Raw genomic sequence first — 6188 nt, 5'->3', positions numbered from 1 at the left:
AATTGCTTTCTTGTTTACCTACCTGATATTGCGTGTATTTACAATTGGGATATCCTTTAACCCACTCATTAACCTTTGTTTAACTTTTTAATTGTAACTTTCTGTAGCAATGTTACGTCACCGCCCGCTTTTGTCTAACTATGTCTACCCAGTTCTCTTTAATAACCATTTGTATGGCAGAGTTTTCCATCACCTTTACTGGATTTATGATTTCATAAAACTGAGGTGCATCTCCTATAAGTAGAATACAGCTGTATTTTATTTGTAATCCATTCAGACACTATATGTCTTCTGATTTTAAAACGAGAGTATATATAAAAAAATTACTGATACTCAAGACTATTCTATTGCTATTTTATTTGTTGATTTCTCGCTACTTAGTCACTTTCTCACTTCTTTCTTCTTCTTTTGTGTCTTTTTTTGAAATTTGTTATTTTCTATTGTGATCTGGGAGAGGCAGTGAGAGGGATGCAAAGTGAATAAGTAAAAATGAAAGAAAGAAGAAATTATAAAATTTTTTATTTTAAGTGTTAATAGTCTTGATTCTTCTCTGTTAATCTTAACGGATGCATTATTATCTTTATTTTTTCTAGTTTTTCTTTATATGTTTTCCAGAAAGTTTAAGTAGAACATTTTAGAGAGCTCCTTTAAAGCAGATAACACCTTAAATTTGGCTACCTAAAAATAGTTTTTTAGGGTTATAGTTACAGTTATTTTGAATAGTTTTCTATCATTTATTTATACTAAACATGCTATTTGCATGCATTGGAATATATACATTTATACATATATACTCCAGTTTATGAGTATATGAAGTTAGACATAAATTTATTTGACCACACAATTTTATACTTTTGGATTTTTATGAATTTTCTTAAGCGCGCGCGTGTGTGTGTGTGTGTCTGTGTGCGTGCGTGCGTGCATGCGTGTGTGTTTGAGAGAGAGAGAGAGAGAGAGAGAGAGAGAGAGAGAGAGAGAGAGAGTATAAGTGCATGTAGGTGCCTTTGGAAATCAGAGGTGATCAATCCCTTGAGAGTAGGAGTAGGGAACTTTGAGCTGGTATGGGCGCTGGAATTATAATGTGGATTCTCTGCAAGAGCAGTATATATACATTTAAACACTAAATCATCTCTGTAGCCTATTTTTATTTGTGTTACAAATGGGGTTTTTTTATTGTTTTTAGCTTAAAAAACTACCACCTACAAACTGGACAAAGCTCCAGCCTTATGTGAGACTAGATCTGTTACCTCAGCATATAGCCCACTCTCATACTTCTACCACAAGTTGTATGACATTCTTCTGTATGTCACCTAACCAAGTCAAGCAAACTAAGCCAATGGAAATACTGAATTAAACATTTACTTAATGTGATAATGATAAGCTTATTATAAATGTAAGATCTCGCATACATAAGCACTTCTAGACACCAAGAGCAAGTAAAAAATAGGACCCAAGCTAGAATTACAGGGAAAACTGAATCAAAAGTAGGAGCCAGAGCCAGAGCAAGAACAACTTTTAGATCCAGAGCTGGAGCAAGAACTGGAGATAGTCTCAGTCAGACCCAGAATAGCCCTCAGAACACGCAGAAACTCATAGCTGTGAAGAACCCTTATATGATCTGAATAGGTATACAAGAGAGAACACAGGGAACATGGCAATCATTTGGAAATTTACTCTCAGAGCTTGAGACCTCAAACACCAGAAGAAAATGACACCTCAAGCATTGAACAACCTATTCTCTTTAGACCATTTCAAGCATTCCCACAGAATGAATGGCAACTTAAAGGAAAATCAATTGATTGAGTTCTTGATATCTCCATGACAAAATTCATGCAAGAGGAAAGACTTAGACAAATGTTTTTTTCCCAGAATTACCTATCAAAAATAAATAACCCCTGATGAAAGAGATGTAGGTGAAATTCAGGACAAAAACTTTTAGAATAATCATAAATATATTCCAAGAAATAAGTAAAGATCCACATAAATATGACTAAAGTAAGAAAGTTGCTATAGTATATGAATACCAAGTCAGGTGAAAACTAAAGAGAAGGCTGGAGATGAAAAATTCAATGAATCACTTAAAATTTCTCATGGAAATCTACACCAATAGAATGGAACACAGAGAGGGCAGAGTATCAGGAGCTGAAGACAAGGCAGACAATTTACAACATTTAATTAAGGACATTAATCAATCAAAAACAATATGAATAGAACATGTAAGATCTTTGAGCTATTATGAAAGGGCAAAATATGTAAATACTGGGTAAAGAAGAACTCCATAGTAAATGTAGAGAAAATATTTTCAATAAAATTATAGTAGAAAATTCTCAAATATAGAGAAAGTGATGCATATCCATGTCTTGGAATTTTATAGTAACCCAAATAGACAGAAAGCAGTGAAGAATTTCTGTAACTTTAATTTTTTCAAAAACTACTTTTGGGGGCTTCTGCGACTTTTATTTTTGCATGTAAATCACTGGGGGGACCCTAGAGTTTAGGCTGGAGTTCTGAGGGCTCCAGACACTAGCTGGAAAGTCAGGTAACAGAAAGAATGATTCAGACCGATCACATGATTACAAAGCTGGGGGCTCCAGCAGGGCTCTAGGTGGTCAGGGGTGGACATCTAAGGAAGCAGTGACATGGGAGGGGCAAGCACTGGGCCAGCCTTGAGGCGCCTGGATGACATCAGGGACAGAGGATCTGGTAGCTCCAGGGATCTCTGGTCCATGCCTTACTTGGCCAGGGGTTCCTGAAGGACCTGCCAGCAAACTTGGCTTTGCTGCCCAGCTCCTCCTTGATTCTAAGGATCTGATTATATTTGGTCAGGCACTCAGATTGGCAGGGGGCACCAGTCTTGATCTGCCCAGTGCAGAGCCCCACCACCAGGTTGGCAATGAAAGCATCCTCAGTCTCCCCAGATCGATGGGACACCATGACACTCCAGCCATTGGACTGGGCCAGCTTACACACCTGCAGAGACTCGGTCATAGAGCCAATCTGGTTTACTTTGAGCAGGAGGCAGTTGCAGGACTTCTTGCCTGCAAACCTGGAAGCGATCCGCTTAGGTTGGTCATCAGAGGTCATCCCCACCACCTGGATGCCAGCAGTAGTGAATTTCTGCCCGGCATCCCAGTCGCCCTGGTCAAAGGATCTTCAATGGACACCACTGGGTAGTCCTTGATGAAGGATTTGTACAGGTCGGGTGTGATGTACCTGCTGGTGTCATCTGGAGACTTGAAGTCCAGGTCATACTTGCCAGCCCTGTAGAACTTGGAGGCAGCCACATCCATTTTTGTGACAACCTGGTCAGTGTACCCGGCTTTTGCAATGGCAGACTTGAGCAGCTCCAGTGCTTCTTTGTTCTCAAGGATATTATGTGTGAATCCACCCTCAGCACCCACATTGGTGGTGTCCTTCCTGTACTTCTCTGTGGTGACGTTCTTCAGGTTGTGGTGAACCTCTACTCCAATGTGCATGGCTTCCCGGAAAGAGGATGCCTCCACAGGCAGGATCATGAACTCTTGCCTGGCCAGCTTGTTGCCAGCGTGAGAACCGCCGTTGATCACATTGAAAGCTGGGACGGGTAGGATGACCTCAGGGTTGCCAGCCAAGTCAGCAATGTGACGGGAAAGGGGCACCCCCTTCTCCATGGCACCAGCCTTGCAGACAGCCAGGACGCCCAGATGATGGCGTTTTACCAAAATCTCAAATTTATTCTCCGTAAGCTGTCCATCTCGATCATCAGCTGGTCAATCTTTCCTGCTCCACAACATTCAGTTTCTTGCTACCAGAGCAGGTGCAATAGTGTTATTGATGTGCTCAACAGCCTTTGACACACCCTTCCCCATGAAGCGGGTCTTATCATTGTCTTGGAGTTCTAGGGCCTCGTAGATACCAGTGGACGCACCGCTGGGCACCGCAGCATGGAAGAGACCTTTTGCGGTGAACAGATCCACCTCAACAGTGGGATTTCCACGGGAGTCAAAGATCTCTCTGGCATAGATCTTGAGAATGGACATGGTGAAGTTCTGGCAGTAGGATCGCTGCAGAGGAAGGAAAGAGGGCCCTGTAGACACCGAAGGGAGTCTTAAGGACAGACGTGAGCACGACTCTGTACTGGAGCAGTTCAAAAACTATTTTTAATGATGATTCTTAGATTCTGTAACCTTCCTTCTAGCCCACCCTCCACTAGAGGTATTGGAAAATAAAGGATATAGGGGAAGTGGACCTGTTTAGAAATTGTTCTTTGTAGCAGCTTTCATCTGTGTTGTCTGGAAATCAGCAGTTTAGTTCACATATTAGCAGTAACAGCTCAATCCATTCACAAACACTTTACAGATATATCAGCAGTCCAGTTCCATAGAGTAAGGGGAGCAAACATGAATCAGCAGCGGTGGCACTACCTAGCAGAGTCAGCCAAGCCTCAGCCGATGTACAAGTCAGCAGACCAGGAGAAACACCAGAAAATTTCTCGGCTATGCCTCTCTCAGCAAAGCAAAGAGCAGTGAAGATGCAAGACCAACAAGTGTTGCACAGCTAGGCATATAAGCCAGCCTAGCTCAGCCTCCATCACTGTTCATCGAGTCCTGTTTATACCCTCCAAACATCGCATGTCCTCCACGCATCTTGCCTCATCACTTGTCTTGCCTCAGCACACGGATCTCTCTTCAACTGACATCACTCTTCCAATACACCCCAGTCTGAGAAAGCATCAAGAATCTATAGCATACCACCAATCACAGAAAAACACACATAGTATGCACTCATTGATAAGTGGGTATTAGCCCAAATGCTCGAATTACCCTAGATGCCTAGAACACATGAAACTCAAGAAGGATGACCAAAATGCGAATGCTTCACTCCTTCTTTAAAAGGGGAACAAGAATACCCTTGGCAGGGAATAGGGAGGCAAAGTTTAAAACAGAAGCAGAAGGAACACCCATTCAGAACCTGCCCCACATGTGGCCCATACATATACAGCCACCCAATTAGATAAGATGGATGAAGTAAAGAAGTGCAGGCCGACAGGAACCGGATGTAGATCTCTCCTGAGAGACACAGCCAGAATACAGCAAATACATAGGCGAATGCCAGCAGCAAACCACTGAACTGAGAACAGGACCCCCGTTGAAGGAAACAGAGAAAGGACTGAAAGAGCTTGAAGGGGCTTGAGACCCCATAAGAACAACAATGCCAACCAACCAGAGCTTCCAGGGACTAAGCCACCACCCAAAGACTATACATGGACTGACCCTGGGCTCCAACCTCATAGGTAGCAATGAATAGCCTAGTAAGAGCACCAGGGAAGGGGGAAGCCCTTGTCCTGCAAGACTGAAACCCCAGTGAATGTGATTGTTGGGGGAGGAGGTAGTGGGGGGAGGATGAAGGGGAACACCATAGAGAAGGGAAGGGAGGGGTTAGGGGGATGTTGGGTGAAACCTGAAAGGAATAACAAATTGAAATGTAAATAAGAAATACCCAATTTAATAAAAGATGGAAAAAAAATCTATAGCACACCCACACCACCAGTCTGTTTTTTTGTTGTTGTTTTTAGTTTTTTGGTTTTTTGGTTTTTTTTTTTTTTGGTTTTGTGGATTTTTTTCTTCTTTTTTTCTTTCTTTTTCTTTCTTTTCTTTCTTTTCTTTTTTTTTTTTTTTTTGGTTCTTTTCTCTCTGGAGTCCCAACAATTGCACTTCAACTATGCAAATGTAAGGTGACCAACACATGTGTGTTCTGTCCAAAGCAAAGAATCCCTCATCATGTGTCCTTTCACACGCTTGTTTTAGCAGAACATCTTTCTCCTTGTCTACTTCAGGAAATGTTCTTATGAGTCTGTCTTAGCCTTTCATCTGTGTGTCCACTAGGAAAGCACACTTTCACTTGTTTGCCAGCAAAAAACACCATCCAACACAATTGATTTTCCAAAGAACCTGTAAGTTTCTACTCCAAGTTTCTTCATATCATGTCATGTCATGTCATATTATATCATATCATAGTTAAAACAGTAAATATGTAAAACAAAAAGTGTGCAAAATTGCTAGAGAGAAACAAAATTATATATGAAGTTAGGCCACCAGAAAAACAGACAACTACTCAGCAGAAACTTTAAAATCAAGAAGGACTTCAAATTATGTATTTCAAGTTCTGAAAGACTATAGTTGTCGACCCAGACTAATATTTTCAACAAT

The 6188-nt window shown here is 41.3% G+C and overlaps 1 pseudogene; it reads right to left on the bottom strand.

Annotated features, from left to right (window-relative positions):
• Positions 1-2572: 2572 nt before the first annotated feature.
• Positions 2573-4057, bottom strand: LOC116888670 (annotated as a pseudogene).
• Between the last annotated feature and the right edge of the window lie 2131 nt (positions 4058-6188).

This window comes from Rattus rattus, chromosome X (assembly GCF_011064425.1).
Source record: "Rattus rattus isolate New Zealand chromosome X, Rrattus_CSIRO_v1, whole genome shotgun sequence".
NCBI lineage: Eukaryota > Metazoa > Chordata > Mammalia > Rodentia > Muridae > Rattus > Rattus rattus.
The sequence above is the reverse complement of the archived record's forward strand: the minus strand, read 5'-3'. Positions and strand labels throughout refer to the sequence as shown.